The sequence below is a fragment of the Lissotriton vulgaris genome, chromosome 6, assembly GCF_964263255.1.
Source record: "Lissotriton vulgaris chromosome 6, aLisVul1.2, whole genome shotgun sequence".
In the NCBI taxonomy this organism is placed as follows: domain Eukaryota; kingdom Metazoa; phylum Chordata; class Amphibia; order Caudata; family Salamandridae; genus Lissotriton; species Lissotriton vulgaris.
Window position 1 is genome coordinate 1,871,021,417 of NC_141694.1, and position 24,369 is coordinate 1,871,045,785.

Here is a 24,369-nt window from a genome sequence, read left to right on the forward strand (position 1 = left end):
ATTACACCCTTTATATTGTTACTTTATGTCAACAATATCCTACAAAATTCACTGAAAAAAACAAGGTTAAAATGAAATTAATTTAAGTCCTTTTAAGTAACTATAAGTCACACCCTTGCCATGCACTTCTTATATCCTCACATAATACATGACCCATGACATGTTCATAAACTGCATTGATAACATTCCTAATGAGATCTGAAACAACATCAATATTAACAACCTTGTGCATGGTGGGGCGTGAGTAATAGTTACTTTAGGGCACAAGTTATAGTTACCTGAGATTGAGATTTTTTTTTACCTTGTCATCGATATTTTCACCTAACTATAACATCATGGTAATATATTTTTTTCTATAAGTTTATCATCAGGCCATATATCCATCAAAATACGTATGGACTGATATATAGCCGGATGAATACAAAACACTGATGAGCTGAACCCTTTCATACAAAGGCAATAGACTTATCTGACGTGAGCGCCAGGTATTATTCAATTTAAATTGATATTGACTTATCAAACACTGCTGTTCTGCTTATCTCACATTTAGACATGTGCTGGACTATCACTAGAACAGGTGCAGACAAATAGGTGATGGTGTTGAAAACTGCAAACCACAGGCTCAAATTGAGCACTGTGCCAAACCAACCAATTTTTTTATATAATTATGTATTCATTTAAAGTTTTTTTAACTAATTTGGTTAATTTCTGTTGGCTAGCATGGTTTTAATTTGAATTTTAAAACCTGTTTTTAACTTTACATTTAAATTATTGAAAAAGAAAATGCTGTATTTTATTGTACATGAAACCTTTCACTCTGCATACTGACGTCTTCTGTGGTGTAAAAACCATAAACAAATGATGAACCAAAGCAATTATGACTAAAATCAAGGAGAGGCATAGAAGGAAATAGTTTTATTTCGGCCTCATGAGGGCTCAACAGGCTGGGAGATGAGCTAATCAAACATTAGACAATGATTTAATTTTAGACAATTAATAAAATAAGAGACTACATTTTGAAATGCACTGGATAAGCACTTGAAATAGATCAGATGATACTAGCTGTGTCCAAGTATTCTCTATTAAAGCAATTCTAAGGTCTTCCCAGCTTCAAGTTACAGCGTCCTCATTGCTGTGTGACCCGGGTCTTCTTCAGGTGTTGACTGGACAAGTTCAGGGAACTATAGAAGGAAACACATCAGCAGTACTCAGTAGATGTAAGGATTGCACCAGTGACAGTTTAGTGTGAAACAGTTAATAGATGGCTTCTGTAATAACATCCAAGTTTAACTAAACATGTCACTACTGTAAACAACTCCGCAACAAACAATACATTTGGATGGTTTCCCAATACATGGATGTGTGCAGGCACTGTTCATAAAACGTGCCAACACATTCTTCATACAAGTGACACTACAGTAGGGTTGACATAGACAGACTGTAATGTGAATAGCATCTTCCGGGTCTGAAGATTAACTGCAAATGCCACCTAAAATATTAAAAGAAAGAGGAACTCCTCACTCTTTCTTTTTTTTGTCTTTGGCTAATAAGAGATTCATGGTACTCTGTTTACTTATTTGGAATTTACTACAGGAGAACATGAATTTTTCTCCAGACATTGTAAATTACAAAACTGGCCTCGGAAGTGAGATCAAAATGCTTGGAGTGGGTTTAAAAAAAGATAACAAGCTGCATTGCGGTATTTTATTATCTTAGTGCATCTCTCACATTTACTCTACATATCTTTATCCAGAACTGCTACAAAAGAAGTAGCAACACAGCAAAAACGTCATTAGATGTTCAGAGGATGGATCCTATGGATACTGACCTGTGGCAAAGATTTTCTTTCAACGGGCTGAGCTGCTCTCCTAAATGCCCGCTTTAATGTGGTATGCTGGCCAGATTCTTGGTGCCGGGAGAAGGCAGGATTGCGGGATGGTGCTCATCAGTGCTGGAGATCGCTTCACGACGATGTCTCGGCACTCTTGGAAGGTGGGCCGGACTCAAAGATTTTCTTGATTGGTGGCTGGCTTCAGATCCGGTACTGTCTGGGTGGCTGCGTGTGTCAAAATGCCACCAAAGCCCGCAAAACTCCAGAAGGACATTGGAGAAGTGCTTTCTGCATCAGCAATACTTGCTGTCCATGTAATAGCCACCATACAGGACTCTTCTCCTGACAGATCGCCGTAGCACCAGGTAAGCCAACTGATCCTCATGTGGGGAAGCACAGGTCAGAGAGTATGGGGCTGGAAAAAGGTGGAATCAAGTTGCGACCAAAGGCTCCAGGGCAGGTTTGGGCATGGAGGAAGGAGCTGTAGGTATTGGTAAGGATGCTCTGCCCACGCCACAACCTGCAATAACCAAATTCTTTGCCATCAAGAATCCTGGAGGTGGTCCAAGGCAAACTGGCACTATTGAGAAGCTGCGTGAGTCAGACCTCTGTACCACCCTAGCTCCTGATGATTGGGTAGGGAAAGTTTTTGGGCCAGATGCAGACCCAGGTGATTCAGGCGGGACATCACCTCTGCCATGTGAACAAGTCAACTATATCCCTCAGCCAGTCACTCTTGAGGTGGCAGGGTGCAGCAAGTAAGGGAGCAGCAAGGGGCACAGCATAGATCAGTGCAGACAGCGGTAGTGACTGATCTCACCCTGGACAAGGAGGATACATTCTTCTGCTTGACAAATGGCTCAGACTCTGAGGCCCCAACTCATATTTCAGCAAAACAAACAGTACAAACTCTTCAACCTCTGAGTCCAGCACACTGGAAGCACCTGAAGCAGCGCTCAAGCCCCCAAAGCACCAAAAGGCCTGTTAAGGCAGCACAGAACCTCAGAGGAGAATAGCAAAGAATTCAACCGGTAGCAGCCTCAAATGGGATTTTTCCCAATCCATGATGGGTGGGACTCCGGAGTAAGCTCAAGCTCTGAACAAAATGGTTGCATCTGCCGTTTCATCTGCTGCACAGCCAACTGTGACCATGTCTGCAAACCCTGAGTTAAGCTTAATTTTGGAGTCCATTAAAGAACATTGGGCTGAAACACGGGCAGACAGCAAAAGGGCAAGACATTCAATGTAAAAACTAGAAGTCGCAGTTCGGAATGTGGGGAAGGCATGCTCGGAGATTGGGAAGTGCATGGACAGGACAGGACAACTGCCTTGGAGGTAGAGGTCACAGAGGTGAAAGTTTCAGCCAAGATGCATGAGTCCCAATTAATAGATGTACAGTGGAAGCTAGAGGACATGGAAAACTGACAACAGAGGAATAATGTTCGTTTTTTTCGAATTGATGAGGGCCTCGAGGGGTATAATATACGCTCTTATATATGCTGGATCTCTTAAAGACTGCCTTTCCCTAATTGTCAGGATGGGACTGGGCTACAGAAGTTTATAGAGTACACTGGTTACAATGACCCGCAGTAAATCAGTTCAGGCTGGAAGGGACTCAAGACAAGAACGGGCTATCTTAGTATTTTTGGGCAACATTTTACTCTGTCAGGCTAGCTTTGAGAAAGCGTGCCCGAATGCAAGACGGACATACCTAGGATGATCATTTTTCATGTGCCTGACTTTTGCCATACCAATGTCATACGCCGGTGGCATTTGTGGCAGGTGATCTACCCGTTTCAGGATGCTAGCTTCAAAGCATATCTATTTGTTTCTGCCAGACTGTTAAATTCTTTGCATTGGAAATTAAAGCCATAAAATATCTGTGTCAGGTCTTGGCAGGGAGTAGCACAGTGTAAGTTCTGGGGGCCTCTTTATGAATTGGCCTGATTACAGTAATATTAGAGATGGCTTTCCTTTTTTTTGGTTTTCCTTTTCTCTCATTTCTCACTGGCCACTGTTTTGCGGTGGGAGCCAGAGACATTACATCTGAGAGGGGACAGATGTTGATCTCCGGTCTCCATCACACAGACCCATTTGGTCTAGTGGCTTTTGCTAGTGGTGGGAGGAGGTGGGGCATAGCGGGGCTTGGGGGCTTGTCAGGAAGGCAGAGGAGGTTGGGAATCAGTGGTGGCCTCTTGAGTGACGGTGTGATAATCAATACACAGCAAGTGGATATAAGTGTTCATATGTTCATTCTTTAAACAGCGGTATTATGAATATGGATATAGCAAGGATAGTGTGTATATAGCAGTTAAGTGTAAAGCAGACCCTGCACAAAACACAGGATGGGGTAGCAGCATGGTATTTGCTTCAGTGGGATGGTATTGCCAGCTGGCTTTGACAGCCTCTAAGAGCTATGGCTGGATTGCGAATTGCCTCCATTAAAATCTGCGGGCTAAATGATAAGGTAAAAAGGAATGCTGGTACAAGAAGGTTTAAGCTTTTTAAGAGCAGATGTGTATTCTCTACAAGAAACCCACATGGCCAATAAGGACAGTGCTCTGCTGAACACTTGGATTAACAGCAGTTTGCCATATGACACAAGAAACTAGGACCAGGGGGGGTTGCGATCTTAGTGAAAGGAAACTCTCTCACCCCCGGCTGTAACGCTGTCGAGAAGATGAGCAATAATGGAATGCAAGCTGGGCAGACGGTCTTTTAATCTATGTACAATTCATTCCCCAGTACTAGATGACCACAGTTTGTTTAATTTTTTGGCAGCCGAACTACCATCTTGGCCTGGGCCATTTGTTGTTTGTGGGGACTTTAATCTAAATGGCTCAAGGGGTGGGCTATGTAGAAGCGAAGAAAGTTATCCTGGAAGCAAGTCACAATCCTTTAAATCCCTGAGTCATCTGCAACAGGATCTAGGGATGATTGATTTTTGGGCTATACTATACAGCCTGGAGCTGAAATTCCAAATTCCTTCACTGAAACAGTGATGATTAGCATCTTGAAATAGGCCATGTCAAAAAAAGATTCAAACTCCTATCACTCGATTAGCGAGATAAATCATGAATATGAATTGTTTATAAAGATTTTTGTGAATCGTCTAGGCTTGGTAGCTCCTACAACCAATCACAGCGATCAAAAGGGTTTTATTTTGGATAGACAGAAGGAAGATAAAACACATTTCTAATTCAGAGATTATATTATATTTTAGTATGGAGCAGGACGGTGGCTGTTATAATGCTCGACCCAGAGAAAGCATTCATACACAGCCAATGGAATGCTTTGTTTATTATTCTAGAAATATTAGCTTTTCTAGGTGCATTTATTTCAGTTGTAAAAAATATATATGTGGGAGTAAAGGCAAGCATAATCATAAATAGAAGAACAGCAGGAGATATCACTATAAGCTGCAGGACACCCCAGGGCTGATCTCTCTCGCCAATTTGTTTTCACTGTTTATTGAGGCACTTGCCTACTCTATCCGCCATGACACTAATATTATAGCTCCGATATCCGAGATAGCTAAATGAAATTGTTTGCAGATGATATGGTTCTGTAGTTAGCTGTGGATAAAATGTATATATCAAATGCAGTGGAAACATTTGTAAGTTTTCTAAATTGAGAGGTATAAATCATGCAAAATCAGAAACTCTTATTTTTAACTGTTCTGTAGACGTATTACCTCAAACTATGCAATCTCATTACTCCCCGGTCGCGCCTAGAAGATAGTTAGGGAGTTTTGTAATCACTAACATAGGGGATCTGTTCATGCAAGATTTTAAATATATATTAGATAAAATCCACAGGATATTAATTCAATGGCAAAATGCCACTATTACACTTTTAGGTCGAGTAACCCGGTAACAATGTATATACTTCCGCTGCTAAAATGTATACTTATAAATATTTTCCTTAAAATTCCAGTCATTTTTTGTGTAGGTGGATGCGGCTAGTCAGTATTTTATCTGGCAGGGCCAAAAAACATGGAGACTATTCAGCTAAAAATTGAGGAAAGAGGGTTGGAGTTGCCTAATGTGAAATGGTATTATCAGGCATCTTTTCTAGACTGGCTTATGAAGTCTTCTTCCAGTATTTCGAGTGAGGCTAATGATTATTTAGAACAAATGGTGAAACCATCACTTTTTTAAAATCCCAAGGCTTCCAAAGAAGTCAAGGTATAAGTCACCAATTATAATTGTCCAAAGAGTCAAAAGGATTTGGAAAAATCTGGAAATTCCTAGGCTTAATCCCCAGCAGAAAACAGCAGATTGTAGATTATTGGCCTTGCAATGGACTACGCACATGTGTAGTTGGTGGGGTAGGCTGGATTTTCATAGGATGCAATTGCAGTTAATGGTGAATGTGAACGGAATATAGCATTTTCTTTAGCATTGTACAAATTAAGAAATTCAGTGCAGGCTTTGTAATAAGGGAGGGAACTTTTTCATATTCCCTTAGTACAGTTTATTTGTTGGTCAAATTATTGGGCACAGAGAACTGGTATAGATTATTGCACTCTAAAGGTAAAGAGATAGTAATTTCAGATTTATTACAGCAAATTGAATTCTCCACGGGTGGAGACTGGATATTTCTCAGTGGAAATATTTTATTCATATTAGCGCTAAAGGCAGTATGAGCTTCCAACTTAAGAAGAATATCTTTTTTTAGTAAATGGATGTTGTAGCACACTCCAGCTAAGTTTCATAAATATTACCCCGGGGCTGAGTCTAAATGCTTAAGATGCAAAAATTTGAATGGAGACTGGCTCCATATTAAATTCACTTCTAGTCATTTGCGGAAAGTAGTGCAAAACTCAAGCATAATATTCTGCCAGATGCTTAGGGAGCATTATTAGGAATGATGGTTCAATCTGGAGAAATGTCAATCGGACAGCGTCAGCTAATTTGTATCTCTATGCTCGTGACCAGGTCATCAAGTTTAGCTAAGTGAGATACAGTTCCCACGGTATCCCAGTGGATTAATAAAATGCCTAAATTTCATGTACATGAAATTCTATATAGAAAAATAACTATGTCTATGCATAAAGTAGCTTATAATTTGGAAAAACTGAGGGAAGTCAATATGAATTTTATATTTATAAAATACTATGTTGTAGGGTTGATTTTTTTCTTTCACTTTGTAGGGGATATATCAATATTAGATCCATTTCTCAGTGTCATAGTGGTTAACTGTGATTTGTATCTGTGAATCAAGCTGCAGATGTACAAATACAATATGAAACAAATAACTAGTAAAATTATTCAAAGGTTTATAGCCTCCAGTCCCCTTAATTCCTAAAAAAAATCCAAAGGTTAAAGAGAGGGTATAGTTAGGTACAGATTTTGCACACACAAAACCATAGAAATTCAGCAGCTATAGTTACCTGAGCTAACTATAACTGATGACCTCCAATATTACATCACTCATGACATGGTCAGTGATGACACCACAGTGTAAGTGTTTCGTAAAATATTAAGAGACTTAAAGATATATACTAAGCTATTGCAAAAGTTACATCTAATTAGTGATACTATTTCTAACATTTGTAATCTGATCGGACACATGTCCCCTGATGATGTATGTGTACAGTAGTGCTTGGTGACAGTCTAAGCAGTTCATTGAGACTTCACTCCACCGTGAAGGCTGAGTATAATTCTGTTTTATGACACCCTGACCAGTTTACTTAGACCTCTCTCCTTGTGAAGAATGACTGTTGTAGTAGATTGAAATAAATGCATATCTGTTAACTGAGACCTTTTTCTAGGGTGATGGCTCAGTGTAGTCGACAATTACAACAAACTCACCTCAATGTTGACACCTCTGTCCAAGATGAAGAATAATTTGCGAAGTGGGATGTGACACAGTGAGTGGTCTGTCCACTAACACCTCTCTACTGTTTGTAAGCTGTGGTGGTTTGTGTAAATCTGTCATTTGTAGTAAAATGTCTTTCCAAGTTCATGAATGGTTTGCAATAGACTAGCCTATATGGTTAGACATATTACTTTGGTCGTTAGGGATCAGAGTGATGGTTCAGAAGAGACAGGACTATCAAATGAGAACTGACTGATAAGTGAATGTAGTAGTTGATACGATTCTATTGAGCTCTGTGCTGTACATCTCTCACATGTCTTCTTATTATTTTTAAGACATCTAAATGGTATTTTTTGAAGAATGTTGAAGTTTACATTGCTGGATGACGTCATCAGTGATGTCATTTGAGATGTCATTAGTGATGTCATCTGGGATGTTACTGACTGTGTCATCAGTGATGTAACATGTGAGGTAATTAGCAAATCATTGAGGGGGTGTAAGTTATAGTTAGCTCAGTTAACTCCAAGGAATCTTGATTCTGGTCCAGGGAAGACATGGGTTGGCAGATTGGACTGGACTGTTCCCATGAGGCACAGGGTCAAGACTGATTTGCATATGGCCATGTCTGAACTGGGGTGACGTGGTGAGCAAAATAACGATGGATTAAACCCAGATCTGTGACTGGGGGTGAATGTTTTGCCAATGTGTAACATTCCATCCATCATCCTAAGTGTTTTGCTGTTGGCCCTATGTGGAAAGGGTGTGCCCAGACGTGGGTCCCGTGCTCACTACGCCACTGTAGTCAAGCTATCCTGGCTGATGACGGCTGATAGCCAGAAACCGGTCCTAGGATGCTTGATTCAGGTCCAGGAAAGACATGGGTTGGCAGTTCAGGCTGGACTGTTCCCATGAGGCACGGGGTCAAGACTGATGTGCATATGGCCATGTCTGAACTGGGGTGAGGGGGTGAGCAAAATAACGATGGATTAAACCCAGATCTGTGACTGGGGGTGAATGTTTTACCAATGTGCAACATTCCGTCCATCATCTTGTGTGTTTTGCTGTTCGCACTATGTGGGAAGGGTATGTCCAGACGTGGGTCAAGCTATCCTGGCTGATGACGGCTGATAGCCAGAAACCGGTCTCTCACATGTCTTCTTCTTATTTTTAAGGCATCTAAATGATATTTTATGAAGAATGTTGAAGTATACGTTGCTGGATGATGTCATCAGTGATATCATGTGAGATGTCATTAGTGCTGTCATCTGGAATGTCACTGTCCATGTCATCAGTGATGTAACATGTGAGGTCATTAGCAAAGTATTGAGGGGATTAGCAAAGCCTTGAGGGGGTATAAGTTATAATTAGGTCAGTTAACTGAACCTAAACATAACATCCCTTTTACCTTTGTTTTTTTCAGTTAATTTAAAAGTTTTTCTAATGCTATTCCTAGCTATAACGTCCCTGAAACCTTTGTTTTTTTTGTAAATGTCCTCCTTATCAAAAGCATTTTCATGCATCCTGAAAGGTTGCCCAACAGCAGAAAAGTTTTGCAGGTGGGGGCAAAGTAAAGAGATCAGTCAGTGAGTTGTGCAAACTGTTGATGTCACCAATTACTTGGAGCTCTACCGGGCAGGGACAGCCTCTCCACCTGTGGAAGCAGGTCACACAACAGCAGTCACTGCCACTTTCGACTGATTTTGTGTTATTTTATTTTCTTCACAGCGCAAAACTTAAACAAGGGTATTAGTGCTATGTACAGCGGAACTGGGCTACTCTATACATTGTTTTCTTTTCAGGCACAGTAAGCTAATGTGATTTCTTTCCAGACAAAGAGCTGCAGGACGACTGCTGAACCTGTGTCATGTGGCAAAACACCACCTGAAATCAAAAGGGGAACTCATTTTTATGATATGCCATGGCACTAATCCATTTAACCCAACTGTAGTCGAAGAAAGACAGAGGCGCTACATACAGATCGATGTTTAAGGCACACAATTACATTTTCTCAGCTAGCTCTTGACAGCAGCCAAGTGCTGGGAATCTAACAATTTAAAACCTATCAAAAATGTGCTTGGTGCAGTGTACTTAAAAGAAAAAAAGAAAAACTAATAAAAGTGCAGACTTAACGACCAGAATTCGCAAAGGAGAGACAAAAAGCAACTTTTACAAGGTATGATTCATTATGAAAAAAGGTTTAGTACCTGCGCTTAGATCCTCAGACTACACATCTGAATTCAGGCTTTGCACTGCCTGGTTAATTCATATTAATTACTCCCTCTATGTATTTTAATAAGAGATGCTGTCTATGGGTTAATCTAGAGGAAACCCGTATCTCAGTTCCGGGTTCCCTACTAAACTCATCGTGTAACCTTAGCCTGAGTGACTCCCTGTATCTATTATTTGCATTGGATTTATCATCAAAGGGAACTGAGAGTTCCTATTAGTCAGCTAAAGAAAGGAAAGGCGTATATACAAACTGGTAAGCAGCGAACACTCCTCTCCCTGGGTCCTTTCACTGTGTTCTGCGCATTTAGGAGTGAATGCCATTGTCTGAGAAGCAGGGCTTTAAATGGGCAGATACTCGAAAACACTGAATATCTGCACTTCTTACATTTAAAAAGGCACTTCTCAGCAAAAGTGCAATACTTTTTTTAAAATGTTTTTATTGGTATTTGTCAATATAAACAGTGGAGGAAACAGAGGAGAGTTGGCAGGGAAGGAAATATGTCATGTAGAGTGCAGCATATTGGGCGTGGTTGTGAATATAACAGTATATCAATTAGAGTATGGGGTGGAGATGAAGCATCAAACATTGAGAGGAGCTGGTCATCAGGGTAGAGGACTGAGAACAATCTAATGCCAGGTCTGTGTGCAGGAGCAATGGAACTTTTGTCAGAGAGGGGTGGTATCATGGGATTACTGGCAAGCAGAATGGAGGAAGCATAAAGAAGTGTCAACCCTGCTCTCTTTTTCAAACCTCTCAATCCCAGTGCACACATTAAATGGCATTGATTTCAGCCTTAAGAGAGCTGTACTGTACAAATAGCACAGTCAATAGGGACCATTGAGCTGTGTGGTCTGTCTCAACTGCCATGTGTGGCTGCAATGGAGTAGGGTGGAGCCAGTATTAGAGGAAACTGGGCCTTGGCGCATAGAGCATACAACGTCATGTTGGGCGCCCCCAGTTCACCCTGAGTGAGCATTAAAGTGAGGAGCTCCCAAGAAACCCCTGGCTGCCTACCTGCCCATGCCAAAATCATCAAATCAGATCTTAAATGCTTGAGGAACTATGCCATGAGATGGAGGGGGACATTAAGAAAAAACTAAAGAAACTTAGAGAGAATAACCATCTATGCAACTGAGATACAGTCAGATAGAGAGAGTAAAAGTTTGGCCCCCAAAGGTATTCTGTCCTCAAGCGATGACATGGCCATAATTTGCATGCTGTAGTTCTTCTGGATCATGGCGCAGCCATATACCCACATATCACACTGGATCCTCTGTTCACTTCACGGCAATACTTTTAATAGGGGAATACCAGCACTTCTCATCAGTAAACAGATACTCTGTAATATTGACTACATACACTATTGTAGTTCCATTTCAAGCACTGATGAGTATGTATCACTTGACATTGCATCTCACCTTGAATCGGGAATTGTCAAGTGGAGGTATTAGGCCTGGTTAAGAATCTCCATCTTTACATGCTCACATTCTTAAATTGCAGCTCTCCCTTTAACATTTTGACAATTGACACACATTCATTTGTAGGCACACACAGGATAACCTTCCTCAAACTCAGTCTGCGTACACTACCACTTTGTAGGCACTCAATCTGAACACCTTGAACAGTCTTTACAAAGGCTGAGTTCAGAATGCAAGATGTTGTTATTTGCTTTTAGCCGCAGGGTGATAGAACTATTACAATAAAATAAACAATGGCGGCCTGACTGGAGCTTCAGCATGGTTACATGGAGGATGTTATTATATATATGACATCAAGCCTTAGTTTCGAGGAACATTTTGCCTGGCACTGAGAGGTTGGTCCAAGCGTTATTTCTTTTAATTTTTTAAAAAAGAGGTAATGCCCCAGGGGATGAGGTCCCTGGGGTGATTTTTTAATAATGGAAGTGGGGTGTTTTTTTTTCTTTCCAGTTTGGAGTCGAGACCCCAACGCGGCTCTTATCGCGGTCCCCCATGTAACGTCGCATCAGATTTGTGGTTCCTCCTTAAATAAATAACTTAGTAGAATATAATTTAGATGGTAGTTTTGCATTTGTAAAGTTGTCTTAAAAAGGGGGTGTGATTGAAGTTAATAGTAGGATTAAAATTGATAGAGTTAGTAAAATTATATAAATTTAAGAATGAATACTTAAACTTCAAAAGTGTATTGTGTTGTAGTACATAGAATTCATGCTTTTGCAGGTTTGCGACGGGTGTGCAAATCCACCAAAAATTCAAAAAGAGTATGTATGTGTTAAAAAAATATAGATTCACTATTGTGTTATTGGGTGGCTCTAAAAAAATACCTAGTTTTCATTGCGAGCTTTTTGTAGCTGCATGTAAATGCGGATGCACAGCTTTAGGTTATTGAGAAAGACTGTTTGCTTGATCTGTGAAGTGTAATCCATCACTTTTGTAGATGTCATCCATCTCAAAACGTATATATTGTTGTTATAGATGGAGCCCATCTTATGGTCTCTGGGGTAAGCAAAAACAGCTTTATTGACATTCTTCCTAGCTTTTTCAATCTTTGGACAGAATTGATTTGACTGCTTCCATTTCTGTCTTTGGCATATATTAGAGTATGCAAAGACATTTTGAGGGAAAAGCAACATCAATTGTCCATAGGTGTCCTTCATTAGCATTTCCATACCTACCCCACTCAATGTGTCTAGGTCATTGCCAAAACAGTGCCAATAATGAGGTCAGGGGGTTGGAGATGCAAAAAGGTTCTAACCAAAGGCATCAGTTGGTGCAACTTTAATCCTCTCTGTGCAATCAATTTAATATCCACATTTTGTAAAACTAGGTCTTTGTCAATACCTCTGTGTTCAGCATACTTTTTGCACCAGAAAACATAGCTGTGTCCAACAATCCATACTGTAAGTACCTTGAAGGGATGTCTGGAAGTACTGAAAAGTTGTCTGGAGCTGAGTTAGTCAGTTGGTAGAATGAGAGATATTTAAATGGTGGACAAGATGCTGTTTTTTAAAAAGTAGAACATTGATTGGCTGTTTCTGAACATTGTACACTGTAAAATAGGGGCATTTGTTATTAAAAAAGTTTGAAAGGTACAGTAGATAGGATAGGATAATATTTTTCAAAAGTCAAACACACCTGCTGTTTGCGTTTGTAAGCTTGTGTGCTGAATTTAAGAATATGGTGTACATGTGTCCTGTAGGTTCAGTTGAATGTTCCATGGAAACTGGCATTGAGCAGAATGGGGGAAGGGTTGAAACTTAACTGTGGACTTAAAATTTTAAATTGTAATTTATATATAAGTGAATGTTATTAAAGTAAGATTTCCCAAGTCAGTACTATCTTTAGTGGTGTGTTCTTAAAAAATAGTGGTATATTTATTTATATTATATTTTTGAACTCCCGTATGGATTCACGCCTCCATCACGTTAGTGCACGTTGTAGTCGCGCTTCCAAAATATTCCAGAACCTCTTTGGGCACTTTTAGAAGTCAGTTGGTAAGTGTTAATATATTTAAATATTAGAAATGTGTTTTTGAAATGATTTAGGAAGCAATGTGATTTGTTACTTACATTTATTTGTGTGGAGAAAGTTTGCCATTACTGGTCTTACCTTGTTGAGAGTGGTGCATTACATTGATTGTGTGATTAACACCTTGGCTGCTAGCACTTTTCCCCTCCTGTGCTGGAAATCCGTGAACCCAAGTGTATCATGACGACCTCAGCTCGTCATAAGCACAGCTCCAGTGTGCCTCATGACGAGCTGAGCTCGTCATGAGTATCGAAGGGGTTAAGAAAATCTTTTATGAGTTTGTCATAGTTCATATTCTACAAATCAATTTGGAAGGTGAGCTATATATTTGTGAGGTGTATTATGTATTAGCTTTATAACGTTAATAATTATTCAAGAACTGTGATGTTTGAAATCTATTATTAAATGTAGAGATGAGTATTGCTTTCAAATTGGAAATGCAGTCTGTCAGGTTTAAGGTGTGCATGGACTTATGTCTGTAGTATGTCTCTACTTGTATATCTATTTTCATATTTCTTACACATTTGAAGGTGCATGATGTATAACAAAGAGGTGTTGTTGCTTTTTATGTGGTAGGCTCAAGACTGTGAGTAGTAGTAGAATAGTGAAAATGCAGCAAGAAAGTGTGGTTTAAAAGCTGTGACATAAGGTATTAATGATTAGGCTACTTTTTATTAGTACCTACAAAAAACAAGAATGGAGATTGAAGAGGTAGTGTCCTATGCGACACTCGAGGTGGATACGTCCTCCTCTAGGAATCTATAACAAAACACAAAGATCCACCAGTAAAGGGGGTTCTATTGATTGAGTTTCTCACTATGTAAAAAAACGTGTTTCCTACATTGGTTGGATGCACACAGTGTTTGCTTAGATACCCCTCACACACCAAAAGGGCCCTTGGTGTCATGCTTCATCATAGGGGTCTTGCCGCCCCGCTTCGTGACGGGGCGTGCTACGACCTGCAACTGCGCAGGTGCACTGATCTTTCAGTACTATGTGTGGTGTAGGGGTAGTGAGAGGAAGGGTCAAGGGTGAATGCCAAAGGTGAATTAAAAAGGACCTAGTCCCATGGACTAAAAAACTTTAATAGGTCACTAGGGCTGGTACTATTAAAAACACTGGTCGGAGATGTCCTGCGTGTAATGTGCGGCTACTACTAATCAAGTCAACATGTTTCGAAGCATCGGTGCTTCATCAGGACTGAAACTGATTCCTTTAGTACTAGTAATTAGTAATAATATTAAATCATTTTTTGAAAGTTTTTAAACTTTTCTTTTTTTTCAGATATTCTCCATAATTATTAAAAAAGATTCAGTATGACAAGAAAAGTTTAAAAAAAAGACAAAAAAGTACCATTTAAAGGAGAGTGAAAAGCAGAAATTACATGAAGTACAACATGTGATGTTGAAGAAAATGTCTTCTGGTAAGAGAACTAAAAAATTTGTTAAAAGACTTTTAAAGAACGTAATGAATTTTCAAAATGGGAAAAAGAAAAAGAAAAGTAGTACAACAAATGAGAAGAAAACAAAAAAAGGACAAATTAATGGAAAATCAGGTTATGGGAAAACATCTATGTTGATAGAAGGATGAAAGAATATAAAGACATTAGGAAGAGACTGTATAAAAGTAGAGTGCTACAAAATGTATTGAACGATTGCAAAAAATATATGAGAAGATTAGCATCTTACAAAAAAAACAACAGATTGAAAGTGTAGTGGAAAAGGCTTTTGAATTGAAATATTAGTATTGAAGAGAATGAACACATTGAATAAAACAATGCAGTTCATGAAGGAGAAAAGTAAAAGAAAAAGACTTGGTAATTGAACTAACTTTTGCTAAACATTTTCGGTGAATTTAAGCAAACTTCTAGCACTGAACCTTTTTTAATGAAGAAAGCTATTATCAACAAAATATATTAGTTCATACAGTTGATACCAGTGGTCGTTGTTATGAGGTTAAAAATGGTTGTCCAATTGAAAAAGAAAACATGGTTCCTAGAAATGTGGGAGAAGTAAAAGCTGAAGAAGTTAAAGGGAGACGTACATAAGCTTCTGTGTGTAAGTGGGATTGTAGTAGTATTCGTAGTAAACAACAGGAATCTATTGATATATTACAAATCTTTTTACGAGATTATGGTGAAAGAAGATTAAGATGATGCAAGGACTAGATCTTTGTAAAGTGAGAAAATATAGTAACTTGCATGGACAATCTCTGGCTTGCCTTTCTAGAAAAGCATGTCAAAGTACTTTTCATCATTTAAGACTTTTAGCAGTACATCATTCAGAAATGCAAAAGTTAGTGAGAAGATTGTACTAGGTAAAAAGTCCAGCATTGTCTTTAAGTGAAATTAACACAGCTCTTTTGCATGGTTCAGTATCAGATGTAAAGAAAGTTTCTGATGATATGCAGTTTCATTTCTTTGGTCCTCAAGAGAAGTGTAGAGGAATTGAGAGTTTGCGTTTAGGTGTTGAAGAAGAGGTGGAAGATAATATTGAGAAGTTTGCAGAAGAAATTACTAAATTTAAGGTACTTTCTTGTGAACTTGTTGTTGACGCACTCACTATAGAAGTAAAACTAGGATTGTTGATCTGTATTTAAAAAATGAAAACAAAACAATGACAAGTGGGAGAAATTTGGTCCTTATTTGTTGGTGGAAGGTAATTTTGAGTTGGGCAGTGATCAACGTATTTGTAAATATTGGTACAACAATTTAGAAGAGAACAAAATGCCAGCTATACCTGTATATACCACTCCAAAGACCGCCTAGAGAATAACGCACACAACAGCAACGAGCTCTTCAACATTGTGAAGGAACTCTCCAACACCGGCTCAAACACCAACGACATACCGCTTTCGCAAGACCTGTGAGACTCGCTTGCCACCTTCTTCCATCGCAAGATCGCAGACATCCACTACAGCTTCAATGCCTCGACCGCCCGACAACCACTGAGACCTTCGTCGCCAAGACCACCTTCTGCACGAACCGCCTGCTCTCCTGGACCAACATAAACGACAACAACACCATCAAAATCATGCACACCATATACTCCGGATCCCAGTCAGACCCATGCCCACACCACAGCTTCAACAAAGCCAGCACCACCATTGTGGAGAAGTGTGGCTCAGGGGTTAGAGGCGGCAGACCCGGAAGCTGAGATCGGCCCTGGACCAGGGTTCAATTCCCCAACGGGGGTTGGGCTCAATAATTCCACGGACTCGATAATTCTCGCTCCGGTGCCTACTCGACTCACGGGTTCACACTCTGCGACTCTGGGCAATAGCTTTCTTAATCTCCACAACGGCCCCTCGCGGCGGGATGCCTGGCTTTCACCTTGTGGATACCCTGCCGGGGTATCTCACAGGGGAATACCAGGACGGGTTCCCTAAGCAAGCGCATAGATGCCTGCGATGTGGGCGATTTGCGCTATATAAATACATGTACATTTACATTTACATTTACCATCACACCCCACCTCTGCAAAACCCGGAGCTCATCCCTCATCCTAACGCTGTTCAACATCTACATGGCAATGCTCGCCCACGTCACCCGACTGCATGACCTCAACATCATCTCTTATGCTGATGACACCCAGCTGATCCTCTCCCTCACCAAGGACCCCCACACCGCTAAAACCAACCTCCACTAAGGAATAAAAGCCATCGCTGATTGGATGAAGAACACCCGACTGAAGCTGAAATCGAATAAGACGGAAGTGCTCATCCTCAGATCCACCCTTTTGGCCTGGGACGACGCCTGGTGGCCGACCGCACAGGGAACAGCTCCAATACCCACCGACCACGCACGCAACTTAAGGGTCATCCTTGACTCCACCCTCTCAATGACAAAGCAGGTAAACGCCGTCACCTCCTCCTGCTTCAACACCCTCAGCATGATTTGCACGATCTACAAGTGGATCCCCACTGAAACGAGATGAACAGTCACCCAGGCCCTCGTCAGCAGCAGGCTGGACTGTGGAAATGCCTTCTATGCAGGAGCCTCGGCAAAACTCCTGAAACTACTTCAATGCATTCAGAACGCCTCTGCACGCCTGATCCTTGACATCCCTCGTCGCAGCCACATCTCACCCCACCTGAGAGACCTGCCCTGGCTCCCCGTCAACAAGATGATAACCTTCAAGCTCCTCACCCACGCACACAAGGCATTCCACAACACTATACCAGCGTACCTCAACAGACGACTCAGCTTCTACACCCCTACCTGCCAGCTTCGCTCCACCAACCTTGCCCTCGCCACGGCCCTCCTTATCGGTAGAGCGACCTCCGGCGGCAGATCGTTCTCCCACCTCACCGCCAACACCTGGAACACCCTCCCCATCCACCTACGGCAGACCCAAGACCTGCTGACCTTCAGAAGACTCCTGAAGACCTTAGCTGTTTGAGCAGTAGCAGCATTTCCCCCTCTCCCTCAGTGCCTTGAGACCCTCACGGGTAAGTAGTGTGCTTTACAAATGCTATGATTGATTGATTGATTGATTGATTGATTAGAGTTGGTAGCTATTCCTCTAGAACTGGTAGATTTAAATACATATGAGTCCATTTGTATTCAATCCGTGCACCCGTTTCAGGCTATAGTTCCTATGGAGCCTAAAACAGGTAAGCTGCCTCCAACAGATTTACAAAGAGGTTTAAAAGGAAGAGTGGTGTATTTACCTTTAGATTTTAATAACAATATTGAAATTGTTAGTATAGAGAGAGAGGATAGTGAACCTGTAGTTATTCTAGTTAATGGTGTACCAACAAAGAGTCAGAAAATATGACAAGAGTTAGTAGATGTCACCAAACTTCTAAAGGCTACATTATATCTTGTACAAAACAATATTTATTATAAAACTGTAAATGTGGAAGAACAAGAATAATGTTTAGAGGGAAGTTTTCTATTTAGCACTTCGGCAACTCTTCAAGCCTTGGCGTAGTGAAATGGAATTACTTAGAGATTTTGATTGCAATGAAGATTCTTTTAATGCATCTAAAGATAGCATTCAACTCACAATTTTCCCTACTTATCTACAAATGTTAAATGAAGAGATTGAACAAGAAACTAACATTGCAGCTGAAATAGCTAGAGGCAGTTCTCAAGATAGTCAGAGTACTGCTCCACTAAGTCAAGATCCACTAGGACAACCACTTATTGAAAATGAAGCAGCAATAGCCATGAATGAAGTAGACATGACAATGGAATAAGACCAAAATGATACTATTGATTTGAGAAAGTATGACGAACAACTAAATATTGAATAAAAAGAAATATATGAGCAAGTGACACTGCAGATACAGCATGGTTTGCTACCTGAAAATAAAATGCTAACACATCATTTAAACCTATTCAAATGTACATAAGTGGTCAAGTTGGAACAGGAAAAGGTTTCCTAATTAAAGGTTTATCCAGTTATCTTCACAAAACTACTGAATTATATTTATCTTGTGTTGTAACAGCTTTGACTGGATTAGCAGCACACAACATTAAAGGGGTTACTTTACATCAATTACTCATGCTACCAGTTAAACAAGAAAATACATTGGAATATCACAGGATATCTGGAGAACCTTGTTATGTAGTGTCAAGAGTACTGAAATGATGCTCGCATCCGGACTTTGTTTGTTGGTTCTTTTCCTGCTGCCACGGAGGTCGGGGGACTACAGTGTCCATCAGCCCAATAAGGCCACTCACCTGGGCTTCAAGCTGATCCCGCCCACAACGCTAATTCACAGCTTGCGGCCCCCGCTTCGCAGATGCCGCCCACAGCAGGACTTTGTTTGTTGGTTCTTTTCCTGCTGCCACGGCGGTCAGGGACTACAGCGTCTATCAGTCCACTAACGCCACTCACCTGGGCTTTAAGCTGATCCCGCACACATCGCTATTTCACAGCTCGCGGCCCCCTCTTCACGAGACGCGCTCGGGCGCACACCGGGCTAAGCCCGGGCCAAGTGCGGGCCCGCTTGAGCCTGTTCGAGACCGTGAGAGGCAGGGCTGGGCCCTTTCTTTTAGTTCTCCAACACTAATGGACATCTCGTCTCTTTAGTAAGTGAATATGTGTTCCGTTTTATGGGCACATTGTGTTCACTGCTAAATTGAGATAAGCAATCTCAACTCATTGAGGGGCATGGCAGGAAAGCTGCCGGGGTGGGCTATGTTGCAGGAACTTTAGATCAGTTTATTACGAGGGCTACATCTGTTTTGGCTCATGAGATAGCAATCACTGAGCACAGACTTTCTTTGGATCCTACATTCTCAAAGCGTTCCTCACTGGGGCGGATAATGAATGCTAGTTCACCCCAAGGAGTCCCTCAGTCATTGCTGCCACTTGCTGCACAGATGTCAAGCCCAAGTCTGCAGCAGAATGCAATTTCTCCCAATACTACAGAGGGAGATGTCCCACCCCCTTTGATGCCCCGAGGTAAAGCACTTCAAAACTTGCCTAGTAATATAGTTTCATGTGTTGCCTTGGGGCACAACCAGCCTACCAAACCTAAGGAACTCGTACAGGGGACGATTCCTAAAAGAAAGCGAGGAGTAACCCAGCAGAAGGAGAAGAAATTCAAAGTACCTAAGCTGAGTAAATTTGACGAAAGCCGAAATGTGGGTCCAATCATAATTGAGGACACACCTCTAGTACTTCAAGTGGCAAATGATGACAACTTAGATGAAAGTGTTACTGGACTGCTAAAGACTGATGATGAATATTGGCTAAAAATAGGTGCCTTAATGAAATCAACCTTGGATCATGTATTAACGAGACTCTCGTCAATTGAGAATAGGCTTGTGGAACTTGAGTCCTCACTTACCATTGTTGTGAATGGCAGCAGGAGCAATATTGAGGGCGAGGGACAAAGCATAGTGCCCTTGAGGGAGGGTGGTGGAGGGGAGTCTGTGGCATCAGCGGGTACTACCTTAATAACAACTATGGACTTGGGACCTCGACCAAAGCCTAACAATATAATGAGGTTGAAAACAACAACTAGTGCAAATCTAGTGGCTGTAGAGTCACAGAGCGGGTCTAGGGCCTTCCATGGAGAACCCCAGGGCCATCCCCAGCTAACTGGTTTTGTTCATGGGGGGAATCAGAATGGTAAGGAGGGAGAAGATGCACAGCAACATTTAGATCTCCCCCCCCCCGAGTGCTCGCCCTATGTCTCTGTTCTGACCGGTGTTCCAGCCCTAAAGCAAGGGCAACTTGAGTCATACGAACAACTACAAAATAAGACAATACACTGGTTAAACATCAATAGACCGCTCCCCTGTGAGGCACAGTCCAAAATCTTATTTGTAAGTAGGGTGGGCTGGGTAGGATCTAAACAGAAAAATATGCCAGGAGATTGCATTGTTGTTAATTTCAATGACCCGAGGGCTGTTGAGCATGTCTGTTGGGGTTAACTGGCAAATCCATGAACCCTTATATAAGCCAGGGATCTGAGGTATTTTTATACCCCTTCAGACTCCATGTCCAATCAGGGGAAATATGAGCTTGTGAAGGGTACGAGGGATCATCCAGCTAGGAGGAATACTTGTCTTAATAGGGAAAAAATGGTGGTCAATTTTCAGCAGTACCTCTGCACAATAGATTTAGTTTACTGGATTCAGTGGATTGACTGACCCCGGACGGCACTGACCAGTTTGTAACCTTCAGAAAACAGACTATTGACAGGGTAGCTTCATGTGGAGATGTTGATCAACCCCCAAGTCTATTGAGTGTAGTGGGGTGTAATAAGGTAACAGTATCTAGACCGGTGGGAAAAGGGGTGGATGCCACTTGTTCAAGGATAAGTGATCATGATAATGGAGAAGTTGTCTGTTATACTACAGAAACCCTGCTGACCATCCCTGAGTATAGTAATCCTGGGACTACCACTGAATCTAGTAACTCTGGGATCATCCCTGAATGTAGTAATCTCTGGATCACTGATAGACCCTCAGCAGAGGTATTGGCCAGGAAGAGTGTACAACCAATTATTGGTGGCCCTCGAATCCTATTGTGGAACATTGCGGGTCTTGCTCCTAAACTGGATCAAGCAGACTGGGGGGAATATATTGATTCCCACAAGATATGCTTGTTCCAGGAAACCTGGGCGGTAGACCCACAATACAGGGCAGGCTTTGTAGCATATTGTGAGGGGGCAGTGAACGGACCCAAGGGTAGACCGTCAGGGGGTTTATGCATATGGGTGGCTTCACATTTAGGATGCAAGGTTAAGCGAATTGAGACATATTCCCCAGACATAACCTTCATTCTTCTTTCACACAAGAATTCATCGAAACTTGCCATTATCAATATCTACTCCCGACCGGTTCAGTACGGTGAGACTTCACCAACTATAGATAGCTTGTCAAATCTTTTGAACAGACTGGCAGGAAATTAAAATTTCATAATCTGTGGAGTTTTTAACTGCCACTTCGAGCCTCAGAATGGAATTACACACCCAATCACAAGTGAGGAGGATATTATCTGGTCAATCCCCCCCCCTAATATGTATTATATTAATTGGTGGACCCCTTTAGTCTTACAGCTAACCTCCTTGACTTTGTGTTTCTCACTCAGGGCTTGTAATGGCAGGTTCATCAGGGATAATCCTGGGCGCCCGACATTTAAGAGGTTTGGCCAGGTAACGGTCATTGATTATATTTTGATCAGTATAGAGCTGTGGCATAATGTGGTGGAGTTTGTCATAGAAGAACGATGTGAGAGTCACCAGAACCCTTTAGTTATGGGATATAAAGTGATGCTGCTCAAGAGGGGATATTGAGCAGCCGTACCAAAATAATTTGGTGATTGTAGAAGGAGGGAGAAGGATCAGATGGTCCCAGATAAAGCAATCGGCGGAAACAATGTCAAAACTATATGCCAGCATTATACCTGTTTTAGAAATAACCAGTGTTGTTGCAGCAAATTTAACACACCCCGGTTTTGATAGTGATTTGGGTGCACTACACCAAGAACTGACTTCAGTTCTGGCCGATTATCTTTTAAAGAGCGGTACTTCCAAACATAAAACTGGTGGTGCCAGGAGATCGTGGTATTCAAAAGCTTGTAAGGTAGCAAAACTAACCCTGTTGACTGCACTGAAAGGGGATGATCGCTCCCGTATTAGAGGATAATTTTAAATGGAAAGACTGAGTGGGAAATAGAAAGATGGCAGGAGATCAAGAAGGCATTGGACCAAAAAGATAATAAAAGCTTCTGGAACTTGGTCCATTTTGGGAAAGTGGAAGGTAGAACCACACTTGATCCCAACATTGATGAGGATGCTTGGGTCTCACATTTCAAGGAATTATACTCTACTTCGCATTTAGACGCAAGTTTTAATCAAACTCCATTGTGTCATTTTAACCGTCAAATCCTAGCCGATGCACCCCATATTCTATAAGAGAGTTGACATCTGCTTTAGCGAAACTACAGTCCAATAAAGCTCCAGGATGGAATAAAATTCCAGGCGACCTGTTCAAAAGTGAACAGGCAATTTGGGCCCCATACCTCTTATCATTGTTTAATGCAATGCAATATGGCCTCCCTGCACCACCGACGTGGGTAGTTGCAGAGATTGTTCCAATTAACAAAAAAGGATCTCCACTGGAACCGTTAAATTATAGGCCTATTAGCCTTATTGACGTTTCTCAGAAACTTTACGGAAGGTTACTATTAGGGAGATTGCAGGACTGGTTGGAAGACCATGACATACTCACTCCATTACAAGCCGGATTCAGAGCTAAGATGTCAACAGTTGACCAGTTGTTCAGGTTGCAGACGATATACTGGAAGCATGTGATTTTGGAAAAGGGGAGTCTTTATTTCACTTTCGTGGATTTGAAATCTGCGTTTGACATGGTTGATCAGGACCAGCTATGGAGCATCCTATTGGCCATGGGGGTACCACCCTATCTGTGTTTCCAACTTCAACGTCTCCATGAAGGTACTTACGCCAGGGTAAGATATAGTAAAGACGCTCGATTGACAGCCCCCTTTCCTGTTGACCAGGAGGTGAGGCAGGGGGGTGTGCTCGCGCCGACCCTCTTTTCAATCTTGCTTAATGGATTATTAGATGACTTACTCCTTGAAAAGGATTTGGATTCCCCGAAAATAGCATCTTGCAAACTTCCCGCATTGATGTTTGCGGATGATACCCTGCTACTCTCAAAGTCACCTATGGGGATGCAGCGAGTTCTAAGGGAAATCACCCAGTTCTGCAAAAGGAGAAAACGTCTAGTTAATATCAGCGAAACAAAATATATGTTTTTTAACGCTAAACCTAATACCTATCCATGTCCAGTAATGGACGATATTCAGTTAGAGCGAGTCCATATTTTTGAATACTTGGGCTTAACTTTGAATGATAAAATTGGCTGGGGCCCACAAATTGATACGGTGAATCTGAAGCTTACACAGGCAATAGGGGGACTAAGGAAAATCCAGGAGGGGTGTGCCCTGAAGGCAATCAGTCCCCCCCCTGGAAATGTATAAAGTCCAAGAACGTTTGGCTTCTATGTGTGGGGCGGAACTTTGGGGGCATAGCAAATCAACTAAACTGACCGTCACTGAAAACAAGTTTATTAGAAATATTACGGCTCTGCCAACAAATACCCCACTGGTCCCCCTAAGAATGGACCTGGGTATCCTCCCAGTAGTGGACTTAATCTTGAGCCGACCCCTGCTATATTGGCGCCGGCTATGGAAACCAGCTGAGTTAAGACACTACAGGGAGGAACTCAAGGCATTACTATCGATACCAGGGGCCGTGGGTAGTATACCATGGCTGTCTTTTGTGAGGGATTAGTTTTGTGCTATTGGCAGGGAGGATCTATGGCTCTCTCCGGATGAGTCATGCCCAGCGACCCCCAAAAAAACTTTAGAGATTTCAAACTGGCTAGTTTAATCCAAGCGACTAGTGTCACGACCTTGACGCATGGGTTTTTGAATTTTAAATCTCAGTATCAATTTGAACAGGCTTTAGACTTAGAACATCCTTTG

At 41.5% G+C, this 24,369-nt stretch overlaps 1 long non-coding RNA gene across 1 annotated transcript in view; it reads right to left on the minus strand.

The window, feature by feature from the left end:
• Window positions 1–900: 900 nt before the first annotated feature.
• Window positions 901–24,369, minus strand: part of LOC147709707 (uncharacterized) — a 36,920-nt gene continuing 13,451 nt past the window's right edge. Inside the window, exon 3 of the long non-coding RNA XR_015296723.1 lies at window positions 901–1,181. This is a non-coding gene — a long non-coding RNA (uncharacterized LOC147709707). The remainder of the gene's footprint in view (window positions 1,182–24,369) is intronic.